Raw genomic sequence first — 22,145 nt, 5'->3', positions numbered from 1 at the left:
TGGTCTGGTTTGCTTTTGGATTTGTTTTCATTTTATTTGATGCAACGTTATACTATTTAATTCAAATATATCTCGAAGGTGACAAGATAGAATAGCTACCATTTACTAAAAAATTTGTAAAATTAGCCAAAGGCAAGAGGAAATAATGCAGATGTAGGTCATTAGATGATACTGGCCTTTGGTTTTGATGTCTCTGGGCAATTAAAGGCTGTATGATTTAATTTTCTCTGAGATCCCAGCTCATCTCAAGAAAACTCCACTTAATAAGGCCAAAAGCACAAAAAGTACATTTTCTGGTTTTTTTTGGTGGTGTCTCCTGCTGAGTGAAAAGTAGAGCAGAATTGATGGCTGAGTTTCCTCTAAGTAAGTACTGTGATGCTTGGGTCACGACCTGAATATTTGAGTAATGGAAGTTTTATTGCAGTGAAATACCTCAACTGTTACTAATCAATTCCAGGCTGCTTCCTAAAACTAAAGTACTTCTACAGTAGATCGTAATTACAAGAAATGCCTGAACACCTAAATAGCCAGTGATGTATTCAATAAAATATTGCGCACACTTTTTATTGAAAGATGTGTTTTCACAATTTTATTTTTAATTGGCACAAAAAACATTGCTGAATTGAAAGCAAGTTTATTTTGGGAACAACATTTGATAACGTCTTGATTCCTGAAAGATTCTTCATCCCTTGTGTGGTTTGAGCTCTCCACCAAGTAATGTGTGGTACAAATTGCCAGTTGAGCAAAAGAAAGTCAACTAAAAATGCTTTGTTAGGTTTAATTTTGGCGGAAAAAGTGCATTCTGCCGCAGTTTAAATTGCTTTGCTCTTCAGTGGGGAAATGGAACACCGTTTCACCTTCTGTACCGTTTCACCTTCTGTACCGTTTCACCTTCTGTACCGTTTCACCTTCTGTACCGTTTCACCTTCTGTACCGTTTCACCTTCTGTACCGTTTCACCTTCTGTACCGTTTCACCTTCTGTACCGTTTCACCTTCTGTACCGTTTCACCTTCTGTACCGTTTCACCTTCTGTACCGTTTCACCTTCTGTACCGTTTCACCTTCTGTACCGTTTCACAGATTGCCTCATTTACCAGATGCCATTTATCTATCATTTTGTACTGGCATCAGAGTCCCTGGCTTCTCTTGAGGTCTTGTATCATTCGTCCCTGTATTCATTGTTTTAGGTGTTTCAGCAATTGATTTGGGGATTACTTTCTGTGATTCTGCCTATTGTTCCAAGGAGTCCATGTGTTGATGGTCTTGTGCTCTGAGGAAATATTGATGAGCTTTTGGTTTTGCATTCTGTCAAGTCCTTTCACAACATTTTGTTTGCGGGAAAAAAATAAAGTTTGATAATCAATCTTCCTTCCATGCAAATCGAATTGGACTCTTGAAAAAGGAAAAGTATTTAGTTCAGTTAGCTGCCAGTGGAAGCAACACTTTTCATTTAATTTTTTTGTCCATATTTTATCTGTTTCTGCACAATTTAAGTTTCCCATAAATTTAATTTCTGCAATGGAACTGGCTATGCAAACATAATACCCACTGCAAGTTCACCAATTTTAAAATGTTCCAGTCCATGTTCATTGGAGACAATGTAGTTCTTTGGAAGAATTTTCCATTACTTTATTTCTCACACAAAACTCGTAGTCAACACTGATCCCTGCTTTCTATGTCTCTGAGACGAGGGCGACCAACTGTTAGTACCTTGAGTAACTGAAAATGTACCAGGTATTGCTCCACAAAGTTCTTAGCATCTCCTGCAAGGATTGGTGAACCAACACAGAGTCCCAACTAGTCAGGTTATGCTGTCCACATTCTCTGCACCAGACTCCTGAATCAGACATTCAGGTCTGTCCTGGGAACAAATTACCAGGTGAAACCAGCAAGTCTGTAGGTGCTGTGATCACAGTAAAAACTCAGTGAATGCAGGAGGAACTCAGTCGGCCTCGCAGCATCCATAGGAGGTAAAGATATGTTATGAAATTTTGGGCCTGAGCCCTTCTTCAAGGTAAGAAAATAATTACCAGCTGGACGGATGAGAAAAAAAATCTAAGAATGCTTTTAATTCATCCCGGAGAAAATGCATTTTTTCACCGACTCTTGGGAATCTCTAATCTGTCACTGGTCCAAGTGGAGGTAGAATATTTCAAGACAGCAGCAGAAGTCTTGTGTTCAGGTACAGGATCATACTTGCCCAATGTAAATGAGAAGGCGATCAATTGCCCATCCTAACAGATTCCTTCTGCCCTATCTGCAGAAGAGTCTGTGGTTCTCCCACTGGCCTTATCCCAACTCCCCGAATCAGGTTGGAAGCAAGTTGTATTTAATCCAGAAAGGCTGCCCATGAATAAGTTTTAAAGAATCAACCAGTGTTTGATGATTGGCCCGGTGTTAGGCTGAGGTGCTGCTAAGAGATGATCTGGATTTTGTAGGTTGCCCACAGTGCTTAATAAACTCTTGTGATCGGAAAACCATACAAATACAGTTGTATCAGGGATATGAGACGTGTGAACAGGCCAGATACAGTGGTTAGTTTACAAGACTGGTAGCCATAATATTGACCCATGGGTCTCTGGACAATAGTTGAAAATTCCTGTTTCTTAGTAAAATTTATTTTAAAATTAATATGTTAGTGATGTGTTCATTTCAGTCACAAAGAGCACGAAACCATGGGATTGTTGTAAAAGCACCTTATTTACTGATTTCCTTCATGAAAAGAATTCTTCCTGATTTGACCACTAGAACAAGGAAGAGCCACTGTGCAGCCCCATGTCCCCTGATGATCCTCTACTGTCAGTATCTGAAGATGACGTGCGGGCTGCTTCCGAAGAGTGCATCTAATTTGAACAGTGTACTTGGCGGAAAACCTGTGCTGAGCAACTGGCCAGTGTTTTCATGGATATCTTCAACATCTCACTCTGGCAGGGCGTAGTATCCATCTGTTCAATTGTACTGGTGCCTGGGAAGAGTGTGGTAACCTGCCTAATTTACTGTTAACCAGTGGCACTTGCACCCACGGTGATTAAGTGTTTTGAGGTGCTCGTGTTGAGGCATATCTGAGAGTCGACATGGATCCATTTCAATGAGCCTACTACAGCAACAGGTCTACAGCAGGTGCCATCTCGCTGGCTTAACACAAAGCCCTGGAACATTTGAACGGCAAAGATGCATACATCAGGATGCTGTTTATTGACTACAATTTGGCATTCAATGCAATCATCCTCTCCAAACTGAGCAGCAAACTCTAAGACCTAGGCCTCGATAGCCCCACTATGTAATTGAATCCTGGATTTCCATACCTCCAAATCCCAATTAGTGCTGATTGGTAAGAATGTCTTCTCCACAATGGCACTAGACACCACAAGGCTGCATACTTAGCCCAATGGCCTACCCGCTTTACATCTACAATTGCATGGCTCGGTAGAATAGTGCCACCATTTGGAAATTTGCTTATGATCTATAATAGAAGAATGAATAAAAAGAAGTGTTGAAATCAACATACAGAAGTGAAAATCTTGCTGAATGGTGATCACTCGATGCCAGCAAACCAAGGATCCGATTGTGGACTTCAGGAAGGGAAAACCAGAGGTGATCATGGGAGATCAGAGGTAGAGAAGGTGAGCAAATTTAAATTCCTGGGAGTCATGATCTCAGAGGACTTTTTGGGGACTCAACATTCTAATGCCATTGTGAAGAAAGCACGTCAGTGCCTCCACTTCCTCAGCATCGGCAACCTTGGCAAACTTCTAAAGATGTGTGCTGACTGACTGCATCATGGGGACACCAGTACCCTTGAGAGTAAAGCCTTGCAGATGTTGGTGGGTGTAGCCCAGTGCTCACAGGCTCAGCTCTCCTTGCTGTTGAGATGATCTGTGTGGAGTGTTGCTGTCAGAGAGCAGCAGCAATCAAGGATGCACACCACCCAGGCCATGCTCTGTTCTTGCTGCCGCCATCCAGAAAGAGTACAGATGCCAGAAGACTCGTACCTCTAGGTTCAGGAACAGTATTACCCCTCCACCATCAGAGGCTAATGACTCGTGCTTTGGACATTATTTATTTCTGTATTTTTCACCCAATTTGTTTATATTTTTCTTAGTTTACATTTCTCTTTTGTATGTGCATTGTTTTAATGACTATAGCTTACACTACCGTTAGGTAGAAATTCTGCCTGGCCCTCAGGTAAGTATCTCTGACAATAAATTTGAACTTGCTGTCAATGTCCAGTTTGACCCAATTACTACCCCCAGTCTCACCATTGTGATCACCTCCTCCCTCTTCAATGAAGGACCATAATTTCCAGTTTGATCCATTTGTGGAGATTGGTGATGAATTTTGGGGGAGGTGGGGTTGTAAGAGCATCCTTGTTTATAAATTACATAGTGATTGAAATAGTAAGAGGGTATTTAATGCAATGCCAAATCATTCTGTGAAAGCAATATAAAGATTATGAAAACACAATGAATTGAGAGAGGCAAGAGACAGGAAAACATGAGAAAATGTAAACATTATAAAACTAGCAACAATAATTTAAAAACTTTTGAAATTCCACATTTAAAAAAAAAAGTTAATTTTTGAAGTCAGATAAATTGCTGGTAATTCAGACATTCCTTTTATTAAATTAACTTGAATGGTTAGGCCCAAGGGATTTTTCATCTGTTTAAATGGGTGTGAATCATATGAGAACATCAGCTCAATGCCATTCACAAAACTTTTCAGACTGTTGGAGTAACATTGCTCCTTGGGGAACTGGACATCTCCAGCCTCCACATTTAATTGAGTGTACAACTGCATAAAGTTGCTGTCAAATTTACCTGAATAACAGCAATGACTTGCAGGTTTGCTCCCAGGGTGACTACAAAGTTCGGATCATTCTTTGCACTTCACAGGCAATAAATATGGTAACAATCTCAAAACTAATTGAAATGGAGCAAAAACAGAACACAAGAATTGGTTTTGATTTGGATAATAGCACAATAAAATTTTTGGCCATACTCTCACCTTCTTTACAAGAATTTGGTCATCACTGCAAACTTAAAGCTGTCGGAATTAAATCATCTATTTGTCAGTTTTCAGATTTATTGTCAGAGGACATACATGACATCATATACGACCCTGAGATTCCTTGTGGGTGCAGCAGAATTACCACTAATTGGAGTGCAAAAAAAAATAAACTGTACATAACGTGAACATGTAAACAATCAAAACTGTAAACTGATAACAAATGTAAACTAACTGAGCAACAAAGAAAATCAATAAAGTGCACAAGTATGAGTCCTTGAATGAGTCCCTGATTGAGATTGTTGTTGAGGAGTCTGATGGTGGAGGGGTAGCAGCTTGTGGTGTGAGTCTTGTGGCATCTATACCTCTTTCCTGATGGCAGCAGCGATATCAGAGCATATGTTGAGTGGTGTGAGTCTTTGATAATCGCTGCTGTCCTCCAATAGCAGTATTCCTTGTAGATGTTCTCAATAGTGGGGAGGATTTTGCCTGTAATGTCATAGGCTGCGTCCATTATCTTTTGGAAGGCTTTACTCTCAGGGGCATTGGTGTTCCCATATCAGACCTTGATTCAGTCGGTCAGGACACTTTTCACCACAGATCTGTAGAAATTTGATGGGGTTTCTGGTGACATTACAAACGTCCGCAAACTCCTGAGGAAGTAGAGGCGCTGACGTGCTTTCTTCATGATGCCATTGGTGTGTTGGGTCCAGGAAGGATCCTCTGAGATAATGACTCCCAAGAACTTAAACGTGCTCACCCTCTCCACTCCTGATCCCCAATGATCACTGGATTGTAAACGTTCCTGAAGTCAACACTCAGCTCCTTAGTTTTGGTGACGTTGAGTGCAAGGTTGTTCGTGTACCATTCAGCCAAGTTTTCAATCTCCCTCCTGTATGCTGACTCATCAGCCCTTTTTATACAACCCATGAGCACGGTATCATCACCAATAGTGACTGATAGTGTTGCTGTCATAATGAGCCACACAGTCATAGGTGTAAAGTGAGTAAAGCAGGGGGCTAAGAACATAGCCCTGTGATGCTCCGGTACTGATGGAGATTGTGGAGGAGAAGTTCTTGCCAAACTTCCCTGTGGTCTGGAGGTGAGGAAATCCATGATCCAATTACACAGTGGAGTATTGAGTCCCAGGTCTTGGAGTTTACTGATCAGTGTTGAGGGGATGATGGCGTTAAATGCCGAACTGTTGTTGATAAAGAGCATCCTGATGTATGCATCTTTATTGTTCAGGTGTTTCAGGGATTTGTTTAGAGCCAGTGAGGTGGCATCTGTTGCTACGAAAGGCAAATTGGAATGGATCCATGTCGCTGCTCAGGCAGGAGCTGATCTGCTTCATCACCAGCCCTTCAAAATACTTATTGCTGTTGATGTAAGACCTACTGGTTGATAGTCATTAAGGCAGGTTACTACACTCTTCTTGGGCACCGGTATGATTGACACCTGTATGAAAAGGGTGGGTACCACTCCTTGCTGGAGTGAGATATTGAAGATATCTGAATACCTTTGGAAGTTAATCTGCACAGATTTTAAGTACTCTGCCTGGAACTCCATCCGGGCCAGATGCTTTCCTCAGATTCACTCTCCACATCAGTATCCATAACTGCACAATATCAACTGGTCAAATTATTGGGAACACTGACTGAGAAATGCAGAGAACCACAGTAAAACAGCTTTCTGTGTGTGGCAAAACAAATTTGTCTGTTGCTCAAAAGATTAGCTATGTTGAGAAACTTGAATAATATAATTGTAACTGTGTTTAGGGAAATATTCTTCAGATATCCCAACACAATGACCAGTTTTTATGTAGCTGGGAGCTATAATGGGCTGCTATTATACCTTTGAATAAATTTGTCTCTGTGGGATAGCTGTGATGTAAAAATAGATTTTATTTCCCTGCATCAACTTGGTATATATCTGTGCAAGGAGTGCTGGAGTTTTAGGGGCTAGCTGATTCATAGAAAAGTACACCACAGGAACAGACCATGACTGCACTAATGATGATGCCAAATCAAACTCATTTCATCTACTATGCACAGTCTATATTCCATGCTTGTGCAAATGTCTTTCTTGAATAAATTATCTGGGTTGCAATACCTGGTGAGGTGTTCACACAGGACCATGAATTCCCCGGTACATGTGGATATTTCCGATCTTGGGGGGCAGGGCCCAAACTCCAGTGGTGATATCCTGAGTGATGTATTACGTACTCACAGGGCAGTGAAATCATAGCGGGAATAAAGTACATATATGCTCAAAGTACAAGAGTGTGGTGGGGGGGGGGGGAAACGTGCACAATTTAATAAAGTGTGCATAATGTATAAAAAACCATCTATGTGTAAAAATAAAATATACTGCAGCGGGCTTCAGTCTGTTCAAACTCAGAAACATTGGGCTGTGCACTAATGCTAGTTCTGTGATTGCCCAGATAATTTATAACGTTTGATTGGCCGCCTTGACTAGTCTGCAGGCCGTCTGCGAAACACCAGAACTTTGGTGCTCATTTTAGCAGAGTACTGCAGTGCAGCTGTTGTTATGGTCCTTTATTAGTTACTGCAACCATGTACTGAATGTGTACAAATTATTTCTTTCTTGTCATTATTCCCTCAACAATAGAGTATAACTATTTACATAGCATTTACATTGTATTAGGTATTAGAAGTAATCTTGAAATGATTTAAAACACAGATATGTGCTGGCAGCCCTGCTGGCTGCCCTGTGAGGCTGCCATACAGCCCCACTGACAGCCCTGTGAAATATCATTGCACTGATATTAAAACTACCAGACTATCGCAGGAACTGGGATCACTAATGATACCCGGTTGAGCAGGTTATTTGTTCACATTGAATATTTCACATCTCCGAGTTAACTCGGCCAGGTTCTGATACAACCCCTACTGTATCAGAACCCGATTAAATTTTACCCTCCTGATCGGTTGGAAGTGTTCACACTGGCAGGTATTCCGCTAAATACCCACTAAATTGCCCAGTTCAACCAATGTTCAGTGGCGGTGTGAAATATCATATCCATTACTGTCATCTTCCTGGTACTGCATTGCAGGCATCTACTGCTCTCTGGGTACACATACTGTCTTTGCAAATCAACTTTAAAATTTCTTCCTCTTGCCTTGAACTGATGCCCTTCAGTATTTAACATTTTTACCCTGTCTGGGGGGGAAAAAGACTTTTGATTATTATCCCTTTCTATGCCTCTCAGAATCTGCCACGAAAAGAACAATCCAAGTTTATACAGCCTCTCCTTGTGGCTAATATACGTATTCCATTCCAGGTAAGAGCCTGGTGAACCCCTTCGGCCCTGTTTCCAAAGCCTTCACATCCTTCCAAAATATTCCTGAAATAGATTTTTTTTAAAAATCATCAAACCATTTGGATTATTAAATCACTAAATGTAAAAGTTTTTCTATTTTCAGGACTACAGTTTCATTAACTGGTTATTTATACTTAAACATGACTCTGTCATTTGAGGTTAAGAAGGGTTTGAAAACAAGGCAATTGGTGTCGCTCTTCGATCTATCTGAACAGTTCTGGGACAAGTCTGGGGCCACATCAGCACTGATTTCAGATGGTAAGGAAGCATTGAAATGAGCAGCCAGTGGTTTGGAAATAACAAGTGCCATGTGTCTCTCTTTAATTTCCAGATGTGCAATGACAAATCCCTCTAATAGGTTGTCTCTCTTGCTGTGGTGGTATTGATTAATTTAACACCTGTTTATTTTGGGAATATTGTTTCACCCAAAATTCAGTTAACTTGAACACCTTAATGCAGTTAAAATGCACTCTTTTGATCATGAGACTTCTTTATTGCTTTTGGTCTCTAAGTCCTTTGTGTACAAATTACATTTTATCTTTAAGGGGATACAAGTTGTGGTACATATTCTGTCCTGATGTCTCTCTTTATGTAGGAGTTGAATCACCTTTTGAGGTATTTTGAAGAATAAATAGCCTGTAGTATCTCCATATGCTGTTGTGAGATTCTTTGGTTTCACTCAAACAACCTTTTGTGATTTAGAAAATTATGACCACAACTTGAAATTGAAGATTTTGTGAGTTTCTTTTTACAGATGTTGTAGAAAATTGATGCTGATTATTGCTTAAAACAGCAATTGTGGGGTTTATGTCCATTCCACTCTGGGTTCTGGGCTGCAGTTATTATTGCCCTTGATTCCACATCTTGTACATGCTCCATTTTCACTGCTCATCTGAGGGTTGTGCTGTAATCTAGACTGCTTGCCCTGTGGCTCAGTTCATTCGTAGTCCAGATAATGGGGTGTATTTAGATTAAAGAGGTGCTCAAAATGATGAGGGCTGTGGATAAATTAAAGATAAACTATATCCATTTCTGAAAGGGCAGACGCAGAGTGAAGGTATTAACTCTTAAGGGAAGGTAAAATATTTTTTTTCGTCAAGTGGTCATGATCTGGAATACACTGTTTTGAATTTGATTCTCATTTATAGTTTAGAAGAGAATTGGATCTGTATTTGAAGGTGGATTTTGTTTTTCAGAGCGAAGGAAGAAACAGGCTGTGGAATTAAATTGAATTTTGAAGAGGAGGCATTGTCCAACCAATCTGTTGCACAATTCTGCGATTTTAATTTTGTTTGAATTTGGGAGGCTTTGCAATAAGACATCCAAGTTAATCTGATGCTGCAGTGAAAGTACATGGGGAATTTCTTGCTTTTTGCTGGAGCAAATGACTTAGTCTTTGGGCATTCTGTAATAAAGTATTCATTATTGATTGAATTATACATAGGTTGTAAGACATCACCTTTCATATTAAAAAAGGAAAGGCGGGGGGGGTGCGGAAAAGCTGAAAGTATTCATCTAAGATGCAAAACATTGGGGAGAACATCAAATACTTCATGTGGGATTGAGGATATTCATGGCCAGAAATGACAAACATATTCAATTTTTAAACCATCCTATAATACCATTAAAACCTTGCTGGGGATCACTTGTCAATTGTTTCTTTGGTCTTTCCATCAATTTATTTTCAGTCTGGACCTAAAATGCAGTGTGACTGCTACATATTGGAAAATCTGCAGACTTTTTTTTATTACCATTCACTTAAAGGGCATATTTCCTCCGGCCTACTCACTAGAATAGTCGTACTACTTCTTTCCCCCAAAAGCTATTGGTTATCTGGCAGGGCTACATCGACCTTTGCTCCTCCTTTGAGCATTGACCAGCTGATTCATTGCTATTTAAAGTAGTAATTAGAGTGCCCAGGGTGCAGGGTTAATCCCTCTGGAGGTGTTCCTTGGGTTGAAGCAGAATGCTAATGTTCCAATCACAGTGCAATTAAAATTAGCTTTTTGTCTAAGTACTGTAGTCATTTTCATGGGCTGGCACGCTTGTGAGAAGGGGTAAAGTGATAGAGAAGTGGTTCCCATTGATAAAAGCCAGAAACTTTGCTGATATATTTAATAGTACAAATATTTCTTAAAAATGAACTGGGGATGTTGAATATGGAAAATACCATATTAACTTCAACAGTTAAGTTCAAGTTAAATGTTCTAAAATGCGGACTGTGTAAAATTAAGATTCAATGTTAAGGCGAGATGTCAAACGAGATGCCAGTAACTGCTGAATACCATTTTTGCAGATGTGGTTGGATATTTCTTGGAATTCTGGATGTCTGTCACCACTGTTCTTCTTCGACTCGGGTGTTCTTCCTTTTGGTTTTCCCCACCGCTAACTCAAATGTATTTGGGATTGAACCCAGTAAATCTTGTGATTAGGCCTCATCCACAACCTAGGTTTCAAATAACTTTTCAGAAACTTGCTTGTAACCTATTCAGGAATGTGCTGTCCCACCATTGTGAGGGGTACTCTCTGGGGCTTGCTGCAACTCCACTTGGGGAATGGAGATGGAGGCATCGCTGAGCATGATGGGTTTTAAAAAATAAACAAAAAGGTACCACCACTGCTAGAATGGACCCTTGGAGAGTGAGGAGTGAAGTCCCAGCATTCCCCCTCGGGGCCCAACCACCCAGTCTGACTGCCTTTGGTTCTGTACAGGCTTTAACCGGCCTGTTAAAGGAGCCAACGGTGGTTTATTTTAAAGTCCTGTGACGATGGGGTCTGGGCCCCAAGATGGTGGAGCCTATGATTGGCAGTGGCCATGAGGGGTTGCAGACTCTGGGGAAGTGGAAGACTGGTGCAGGGCACCAGAAGACGGAAAGAACACCCCATTTGAGAAGGAGAAGCCGAGGAAACCTCCCACAGGATGGTGGCCACAGTGGCGGACAAATGAGGAGCTCTGAGGCTGAAAAACCCACAGACAGTGGGCTGTTGGAAACTCAGCAAGGAACCAACGCAGGCTGTGGGATGCTGGTGACTGCAGTCAAGAAGGGACTCCAACCGGGCTGCGGACTGCTTGAGACTGACTGGAGGGTACTGGGATGCGAGTGGGTGCTGGAGTGATCCTGATTGTGTCAGCGGTGTGCACCTGGAGCTCAGGTTGCTGTTGGTTTAGTCTGAAGGCTGTATAGCTGCAGGAACACTGGAGGCAAAGCCAAAGACATTCAGTGACTGAGGAGGGGGGATCTCTCCTTTTCTTCTCTTTCGCTGATTGTAAGGGGCACTGGGCAATTTCCGCTGATAGTATTTGTCTGTCTTATGGTAGACAGAAGGAAAATGTGTGTTTATCACATATTTGGTTTTATTACATGACAATAAAATAATCTTGAATCTTTGAAGGTGGGCGCTAAGCAGAACAGAGTGAGCCCTGAATGGGAGATGAGCATGGGATTTATCTTCAGGGCTTTCCATTCTGCTGGTGTGCTGTGGAAGCAATCTCTTGCAATGCACCAAAAGCAGTGTGCCTCAAAAATGTTGCTATTTGGTAATAAAGTTAATGCAGAAATAAAATCTGATGAGCCAGGACAACTTGCTGGGAAGTGCCAGGTTGGATATTCATGATGATGTGAAAAAAATCACAATTAGCTATTACCATGTATAATTTCAGCTCATCAAATCTTTATTCCCATAAACAACATTTTGTGACTTAATTTCTGGGCCTTTGTTTACAGTTCTTCAGAGCTAATTTACCCCCACCCTGATTTTTTTTTTCTCATCAAAAGAAGGGTAGCAGGATATTGGCAGGGTAGATGATGCTCTATGAAAAGTGAACCATGCTTTCAAGTAGCTTGTGTGTGACAGCCCATGAACAGGCTATTTGTGCCAAATTGAATGCTGCTTCGGCACGTTTATGCAGTTCCGTTCTCGAAATATCATGTTGGGAGAGAGCCTGGTGCTACCCTCTGCCCCTGTGAATGAGATTACTGGCGTGGAAATCCGTGATGTTCATAAAAGACTAGAAGACGGGGGATTTGCTGAAACCAAATTTTGTATGCAATATCTGTTTTTTGGCCTGCTTTGTCCAAAAGCAGAATTGACAGACCAGATGAAGATCGGGAGATGTCTGTGAATATTGAGGAATCAGAGTGTTTAATATTCTGCATGAATTTAATTAGCTAGAGCTTTTTTGTAAATTTTATTTAAAATATTTTTCATGTAATCATAGCCATATGAAAAATGCAGTAAACAAATATTAGTATCAGAACAATTATCCATGATGGGAGTAAAAAGCTCAACCCCCCTCTCCTTAAACAAAACCCCAAGAAATGAAAATTTAAAAAGTATAGAAAAAGAAAGATTTAAAGAAAGTAAGAAAACAAGAATAGAAACCTGGTTGCCGAAGGGCACCCCTCACCACATGGTTCTAATCATTTATATCTTTTCATACTTCCAAGGAGGTTAATGTGGTTAGAAGCCTAGGGAAAACATTTATAAATTAATTCCTGTAATTTTTAAATACAGGTGGCAAATTTTCAAAAATACATCATTTGTTTCTCAGATTATAAGTAATTTTATTAAGAGGAATGCCACTATGCATTTCTGTATTCCATCTCTCCATACCTAGATGAATATCCAATTTCCATGTTACTACTATACATTTTCTTACTACTGCTAAGGCAAACTTTACAAATTCTTTTTGATATAGAGATAATTTTAATTTTGGTCTTATTCCTTCAGTATTACCTAATAAAAATAACATTAGGCTTTGTGGGAATTTAATTCCTGTAATCCATTCTTAAAAAAAATTGCCAAATTTAACTAAAAAGGTCTCACTTTAGGACAGGGCCAAGTAGAGTGTGTATATGTTAAAAAAAAAATTCCCGACCACATCTAATACACTGATCTGATAAATCTGATTTCAATCTATTTAACTTCTGTGGTGTGAGATATAATTGATGTAAAAATATTATTGAACTAATCTATACCCAACATTTATAGTAAATGTCATATTGTGTTGGCACAGATTTGACCAATTTTGTTCATTTATGTTAATATTTAGTTCTGGCTCCCATTGTTGTCTGGACCTGTGTATCCCCTGTTTGAAAGTCGCCTTTCTGCAATGAAGTATACATAGCTGAGATAAATTTCTTGATATATCTACTACTTATCAGGATTTCTGTATCACCACATTTCAGTAATAACACTGTTGGACTCAAATTTACCTCTCAAGTAAGTTCTTAACTGATAACAACAAAAAAGTATTATTTTGTACTCCACATTAATTTCTAATTGTTCAAATGACATTAAATTCCTTCCATCGTAACATACTTTAAAATTGATTATCCATTGAAAATGGAATAAGTACATTTTGTATCATTTTTCATCATTTACCTTATTCCAAACATTAATCAACAATGGCACTTCCTTCTCCCCAGATATTAATTTTGATTCCCATTTCTATATAAAATCTTCCAAAATTCTCTCTCCTATTTTTTCAATTTCTATTTTAATCCATGCTGGCTTTTCTCCCTCATCAAAAAAAAAAGAAGCAAAAAATCTCAATTGAGGTGCCTTATGATAGCTTTTAAAATTTAGTAATTGTAAACCTCCTAACTCAAACTTCCATGTCGACTTGCCACCTGTGGTGTGAGATATAATTGATGTAAAAATATTAAATGAAAATCTTGACATCCATCCTTTCTAAAGACATTTTTTTAATTTAATTAAAAAAAATGTATCATTATTGGTAGTGTTTGAAATAAATATAGTAGTCTAGGAATTATATTCATTTTAACATAATTAACCCTACCCAATAATGTTATTGGCAATATCTTCCACTTACTCAAATCCTCTCCAGTTTTATTTAGTAAGGTACATAATTCAATTTATATACATTATCTAACTTATTATCTACCTGTATCCCTAAATATTTTACTCCATTTGTCACCCATTTAAATTGGATATCCTGTTGACACTGAGTATAATCCCCTTTAGTAAGGGGCATAATTTCACTTTAACCTAATTTACTTTATAACTCTATACTTTCCCATATTCTAATCTTAAATATAATTTATGTAGCGAACCTATTGGTTCTGTCAAGTAGATCAAAAAGTCATCAGCAAATAAGTTAATTTAATATTCTTCTTAATGAACTTGAAATCCTTTAATATCAGAATCAGACAGAATCAGTTCTGCAAGAGGTTCATTTACTAAAATAAATAAAGCAGGTGATAATGGAGATCCTTGTCTACTTGATCTAGTTAATGGGAATGGCGTTGAAACCTGCCCATTTGTAACTAATTTATCCTTCGGATTGTCATAAAGCTTTAACCCAGTTTACAAATACATGTCCTATCCTTGAATCTTTCAAACACCTTGAACAAAATGTCTCATTCTAATCTATCAAATGTTTTTTTTTCTGTATTGAAACCCACCGCCACACTTGGGTCTCCCCTCTTTTGTGCTAGATGTATTGTACTAAGTTATCTAGTTACATTGTCTGCAGATTTTCTCTTTTTCACAAACCCTGCCTGATCCATATTTATCAACTTTGTTAAATGCAGATTACAAGATAATAGCAAAAGTTTTAGCTAAGAGATGGACAAAAATTGTACCAATGAACTAGGTCTGTATGATGATGGCTTTGGAGGGTCTTTTTTTTTTGGTATTAGCTTATTATCGCAGTAGAAAAATATTCTGGGAGTGTATGAGTTACCACCGCCTAATCTAATACTTTCATAAAAGGAGGAAAACCATTTTCTCCCAGAGATTTGTTACTTTGTAATGCTTCCGTCACTTCCATTGGGGTGAATGGGGCATCCAGCTCAACTTTATCTTGTAAAGATAACATCAGTAACCTTATTTGTGACAAAAAAAAAATCTTATTATAATTTCTCTGTGGCTCTAATTTATATAACTGAGAATAAAATTGTTCAAAAGTTTCATTAATTTCTTGAGGTTTGTAGGTAGTCACATTCAACTCTTAATTGCATTGATTGTTCTTCAAACTTATTCTGCTTTCAACTGCCAAGCAAGGACTTTGAGCCCTTTCACCTAACTCATAATATCTCTGCCAAGTTCTCATTATGGCTTTCTCTGTTCTGTTTATAATGTATTGTAATTTCTTATTTATGTCCTCTACTTTTTTCATTGCAGGTCCATCTTTGCAAATCCTTTTCTAAACATGTTATCTTTTTCAAATTGATACAATTCTTTCATATAATCCTTCTCAATTTTAGACTTATTACTTGTAATTTGTCCTCTTAAATAAGCTTTCAACGCGTCCCATAAAATAAATGTATCATTAACCAAATCGGAATTAGACTTTAAAAAAAAATTGAATTTTTCTTCTAACAAAATCATAAAAATCTGGCCTTTTTAATAATGTTGAGTTAAATCTCCATTTGTAAATTGCTTCTTCATCTAACATTGTAATTGTCATTAATAAAAGTGAATGATCAGATGAAATTCTTGTTTTATAGTCAACTTGATTAATTATACCTTGGAGATGTCCCAATATTAAAAAAATAAATCTATTCTTGAATTGGAATTGCGCCTGTTTGAATAAAAAGAATAATCTTTCTCTCTCTCTCTTGGGCTTATTCTTCTCTATATGTCTATTAAGTTCAAATCATTCATTAATGTCAAAGTGGCTTTCACTGCCTCTGCTGCTCTTACTGTTCTAGTTGATCTATCTAAAACTGGGTCTAGACAAAAACTGAAATCACCATTTATTAAAATATTCTGATGCTCTCCTGCCAAATTTAGAAATGTTTCTTGTATAAATTTTTCATCATCCACATTCGGCGCAAGAGTTCAGAATTCTGAAAAGATGGCTACAGCTCTTAAGCAGTAAAGTTCAGACTCCAGGCACTGGAACTGCAAGTTGAATTCCAATCCTAACTGTCATGTTGTATTTCATGAGAGTGAAATTCCATGCATGTATTTTTTATTGTCCCAGATGGCATCAAAGCATCATTTAAAGCAATGAAAGTGCTTGTTCAAATGTGTATCAAAAAACCCCTGGTATCAGGCACCTACGGGGATTAGTAGATGCAGGATGTGAATTTTACAGTTGCTTGAGATTGTGTTTTGAGAGATTGACGAACAAACGGTAAGGCACGCCAATTTAAAATTTCCTTATTTTCTTTAAACCTATTTTTTGCCTGTTGCTCGTGGCTGCTGGTCTCTTGAATTCTGGTTAACTAATTAAAAATCATTTTTCATTTATTTTAAATGCACAAAAATTGTTTTTCATTGCTTGCACTTGGGAAGTCCTGGACTCTGTTCTCTTGGCATCAAATATGTGTGATCTTTGCTGAAGGAGTGAATGGCCACTATTCAAAAGGTGCAGGGGACAGGGTGGAATAAGGCTGGCAACAAAGTTTTGCAAGTGTTCAGAGCAGTGAATAAAAGTTATTTAGAAGTAAGAGTTTTTTCAACAAGCCCATGAAATTGGGGTCCATTTTCAATTCCTCTTTTAAAATTAGGCTCGTGTGGACTCTTTGGGCTCAATGGCTTGCTGTGTCTTGTAAATATCTTGGTAAGTGGAAGTGCTGTTAGCAGAATGCATCAGTTGTTTGAATGGACAATAGGCACAGATTCTACCACAATTCCTGAGATACATTCCTTTAAGAGCTGCCACCGTGGACTTGGCTTTCTCTGAAATAAAAAGCTTTGACTTTTATCAAAGGTTCTTTGCAGGGGGAAAATGTGCCCAATAATTTAAGTGTTCGCCTGGCTCCTCTTTGCTTATTCTGTAAAGCTTCTCGTGAGTTTGCGTTAAGAATACATCTTATTTCATTGTTCTCTTGAAATAAGCTGTAAACCCAAACAAAAGTGGGAACAATCTAAACATAAAGATAAAAAATGAAAAATGGGAAAAGCTATGCTCCGGAACTATGAGAAATACAATGAACATGAGGTTACGCATGATACAATATAATTGGTTACACAGGCTATACACCACACCCAAAAGTTAAATAAATGGGACCCAACAGTATCAGATAGATGTTTTCGCTGTAAGAAGGAAAAGGGAACAACAGTACATGCAATTTGGGCATGTGAGAAAGTGGAAAAGTTTTGGAAAGATCTAAATCAGGTATTAAATAAAATCACAAAATGCAACATACCAAAAAATCCAGAGATCTTTCTTCTAAGTAATATAAGAAGTAAAGAACTAGGTCTCGATTTGGATTGAGCACGAAAAAGATTTATTATGATAGCCTTAGCTGCAGCAAAAAAATGTATAATGTTAACCTGGAAATCAGAAGAGAGCCTGAGAGTACAGCAATGATACATATAAATGAATAAATGTATTCTATTGGAAAAAATAACATATAATTTAAAAAATAGTCACATTATTTGAACAAATTTGGGAACCATACATGGAACACAACAGAGAGGGCCTACCGCGGACCTCCACCCCCTAAAATGGCAGAATAAGAAGACAAAATGAACTGATCCAGTGTGTAAAAGTAGATGACACAATTTTCTTGTTTATTTTCATTGTGTGATGAAATTGTTTAATGGGTTTAATGTATTTGTATATGTTGAACGTTTAGTGGGTGGGGAGGGGGTGGGAAGGAGGGAGGGAAGGGAGGGGGAAGAAGGGAGGGGGGACAAAGGGGAGAAAATGACACTATATTCAAGAGGGAAATGTTTGTGTTTATTTTGGTTAATATGGTTCATAGTGTGAAAAAAAAAGAATGCATCTTCAGTTTCATCATTTTCTGGTTTTCTACAGTTTTATTGGGAGTTTTGGTTTCCAGTCAGACAAAGAACCTCTTGTTAATTTCATTATCAGTCTTGTTTCAGTGTGAAGAGATTTAATTCCACACTCCCCCCACCCCATACCACCCAAGATGGTTTGATCTAGACTTGTGTGCCTTAGGTCTCACCCACCCACTGTGAGTGGGGTTGTTTTGGGAGCAGAAGTAGACCATGTTGGTGGTTGTTAGGTCTGCTTTGTTCAAGAATGAGTGAGTCAGACACCAGACTGAGTCGAAATCAAGGTTCTTTATTACCGGATTGTAACACTTACAACTAACAGTGTTAGTTGGAGAAGGTGCATTCTGCCGTTATCAGCAAGTGGTGTTTTTTTTTATAGCTCAGGATGCGTACTTAGTAAATTATCATACCATGACATTGTCCAATGAATAAACTGTTCTATCCTTCTCCCTTAGTCTGCTGCACATCATTCTTGTTAGTGCAAAGCTTATCTTGAGTGTACAAGGTCACATCTGCAATCTGTTACTCCTTAGTACTGGGTGACTCCTTCTCCGGTCCCATCTCATGATGTTTTTACCTTACATGGTGGCTTTTTACATTTTGTGTTTACATTTGAGAGGCTCAATTAGGTTTTGCTACCCGACGCTCCATCTTTTATCACGTGAATTTTGCTGGGAGATATCTGCACTTCTACTGCAGGTATGGGATTTCACTACTGCTGATCATGACAAGTTGAAGACATTGTGCACAAACCTGTAAAGGTGGAAGTCTCAAACTTGCTGACATATTCCAGCTGGTGAGCCTGTCAGCACAATCCATTGTAGTTTGCACAGTAAAAGGGGTACAGGATCTGCAAAACCATTCGTTTTATACATGGCTAGGGAGAAAGAAAAGAATAAGATGAATAAATGTTTTCTCAAATGAAAAGGATTAAAATAAAGAAAAATCTTAATCGCTGCGACAGATGTGTTACAAACCCAAAGGATCCCAAAACCCAGCAGCAATAGACATTCACAAAGACAAGTAGTTACTTTAACAAAGGTAGTTTTTAATGATCTTTAAACATGAAAACAGAATCAAACTTGAACATCTCTATTAACTTAAATAACCTAGCTTAACCCTCTTCTAATTCTAAGCACACGTGTATGTAAGATGTGTATAAATTTAAGAAAAGTTATTTGGTTCACAGTTCAATTTCACTTCTCCTTCTTCCATGTTCTCTGGTTGCAGTCAATTCTTGTACTGAGCACAGAATGTAACATGTATAAAGTTCACCAGGCTTTGGTGCTTGAAAGGTAAATGTTTACCGCTCAGGAAGGTTCTTTGTAGGTTTGCAGAGAGTTGTTCAAGGATTTCCATAACTGAGGTATCACCATTATTCACCTCAATGTCTTGCTGATGAAATCCCCCTCCCCCCCCCCTCCCCCCTCCCCCCTCCCCCTCCCCCCTCCCCCCTCCCCCCTCCCCCTCCCCCCTCCCCTCTCCCCCTCCCCCTTCCCCCTCCCCCTTCCCCCTCCCCCTTCCCCCTCCCCCCTTCCCCCTCCCCCTCCCCCCCTCCCCCTTCCCCCTCCCCCCTTCCCCCTCCCCCCTCCCCCCTCCCCCCTCCCCCCTCCCCCTCCCCCCTCCCCCCTCCCCCCTCCTTTCAGGTGGAATAGCTGGAGAATGTGGCTCCGGAGCCAGTTGCGGGTGTTTGTGAAACGACTTTCAGGTGGCGGTGCTGTCCTGGCACCTGAAATGTCCACAGAGAGGAGAGGTGCCGTGGAGCTCCTGTCAACTGTGGTCATAGTCCCACCTGCTTTCAGGGACTCATCTGAAAGCAGGTGGGAAGTGGAAAATACACCTACCCATGGAGGGTTGGGTAAGGTTTCTCAGCTTTCAGGTGGCCTCCCAACAGCTGCATTCGGGTATTTTACGCGGCTTTATGTTGGGGTATTCTGGCCACCTGAAAGTGGCTTTAGAGAAAACCTGTTTGGTCTCCTCTCTGCTTGCAAAACCACACGATCTTCTTAGAGCAGCAAACTGCAACCAGACAGATTGTGGCGCCGGACCCAAACTTCTGAGCCTGTTCATCTGTTGCTTTCAAAACAATAATCCATTACTCCACAACAGGTCCAATTAATACCTACTTGTGAAGTCTCTTGAGCTCGGATTCTTCTATTTGCACCTCCTTATGAAAACCTTTAGCAAAGCAGTTTTTGTTTTAACAAAGAAACTGGGCCTGGAGTGTCTGGTTTGGGCAAAGCTCTGGCATTTTAAATGAGATCTGTTTTGTGAAGTGTTTGTTTGTGACCTACACAATCTATCACCTTCAAAAACCTATCTATTACAATATAAAATATGAAAATCTGTCACAGTTCATAAGAATACATATTAAAAGTCACAAAATAATACCTTACACCTAAATCATACAATTTCATCCAAGGTACACTGCATTCTCAATCAAACAAGTTATATTACAGTAATATTTTCTTTTATTATAAAAAGAAAATCTAAGGCCACTACCAAAATCGAAGTTGTTTGGCAAAGAGGGGGGGGGGGGGGGGGAAATCCTTATCAAAGTAATAAATTACCTTATTAGTTAACACCTCTGCATTAATACCAAATCAAAGATGTTGAAAGTAATTCAAAAAGGGTCCCCACATTGTTTGAAATTTTAAATTCAAATCTGAAATTGAGCATCTAATATTCTCTAAATTTGAACATGACATCATGTAGCCTTGAGCATGTGTAGGTGGAGCAACTTCCTTCCATTTGAGCAACACTGCCCGCCCAGCCATAAGAGAAATAAAGGCTAATCCACGCACATCAGATGCCATTGAAGTTGTGCCATTCTCTCTAAAAATACAAAATAAGGCAGTTAAAGGATTAGGCTTAAAATTAACTTTTTAAAAAGTACAGAAAAAGTACTTTTTAAGTCAGATGATGAGAACAGAATTCCTCTTGTCCTCTGGGATGTCCAAAACATATGAATTAGTGAAGCATCTAGGTACCTCTTAAATGCCGACTGAGATTTTGCCCCCACTCTCTTGATGCGCCATATGCCAGGCGGCTGTTCATTGACTTCAGCTCGATGTTCAATACAATGATTCTTCAGAGGCTGATGGAGAATGTCATTTCTGGGACTCAACACCCGGTCTCTCTTCTGGACTTCCTAATGGAAAGACCGCAATCTATCCGGGTCGGCACCCGAAAGTTGACCACTGGTGCACCTCAGGGCTGTGCGCTCAGCCTGCTCCATTTCATGTGAATAATCCAGAATCAGTTTGCCTTTGCAGGACGACTAAATTTCCAGTTATTTTAAATTATATTTTCAAAAATATATTGTTTTTCTTCCCCCCCCCCACTTTAGGGGCTCAACTTTCCAGCATGCACCTTATCTGCCATCTTAGCAAACGCTTAACATGTGTATATACCCTTACTGACTCTCTGCATTTTCCACACATTTTGCTTTCCCATCCACCTTTGGATTATCAGCAAACTTTGTTACCTCACCCTCCCTGGGAGGGTCAAACAAGGGGGCTTAACTAAAGTAAAGGCTAGTTATTTAAAATAATTCAAAGAAATTTCTAATCTTGACAGGTCATGAATTTCTGTGTTCCCAAGGCTGATGAAGATTAGATAATTAGATGCATTTAAAGTGTTGATAGATAAATGATTTGACTAATTGGGGAATTAAGAGTTATGGGGAACTGGCACAGAAGAAAAGTTGAGCCAGCATAGATTAGCTATGATGATATATCTGGTGGATAGGCTTCAGCTGATGTAATCCATCTCGAGTCCTTGGGTATGTCCTCTTTTCATACACAGTATTGATATGGATTGTGAGCATCTCTGGGCCAGACACCCCACCAGGATCAGTGTGCCATCTTTGAAATGACTCACTTAATCATGGCTCTCTGTTTCATCTTTAACAAATTTTCCATGCAATCTGATGGTTGCTTAAGCAGTCATGCGATGCATAACGTATGTTTGGGCAATGTCCGACCGCATATACGTCCATGGTCCCATAAGGTTTTAACAGAGTTCAATTGGAGAATGGGACCTAGCGGACGTAACCAGATGTAGAGAATATAAC

The 22,145-nt window shown here is 39.2% G+C and overlaps 1 protein-coding gene and 1 long non-coding RNA gene across 5 annotated transcripts in view; both read left to right on the top strand.

Annotated features, from left to right (window-relative positions):
- Nucleotides 1–22,145, top strand: part of usp43a (ubiquitin specific peptidase 43a) — a 379,969-nt gene that overhangs the window by 25,468 nt on the left and 332,356 nt on the right. The gene's annotated exons all lie outside the window — the stretch shown is intronic.
- LOC138759364 (uncharacterized) lies at nt 6,021–10,005 on the top strand. Its single transcript, XR_011354806.1, has 3 exons — nt 6,021–6,106; nt 8,237–8,308; nt 9,544–10,005. It is a non-coding gene; the product is annotated as an uncharacterized lncRNA (long non-coding RNA).

The sequence above is a fragment of the Narcine bancroftii genome, chromosome 3, assembly GCF_036971445.1.
Source record: "Narcine bancroftii isolate sNarBan1 chromosome 3, sNarBan1.hap1, whole genome shotgun sequence".
Classification (NCBI taxonomy): domain Eukaryota; kingdom Metazoa; phylum Chordata; class Chondrichthyes; order Torpediniformes; family Narcinidae; genus Narcine; species Narcine bancroftii.
Note: the sequence above shows the minus strand (reverse complement) of the source record. Positions and strands in the feature narration are given on the sequence as shown.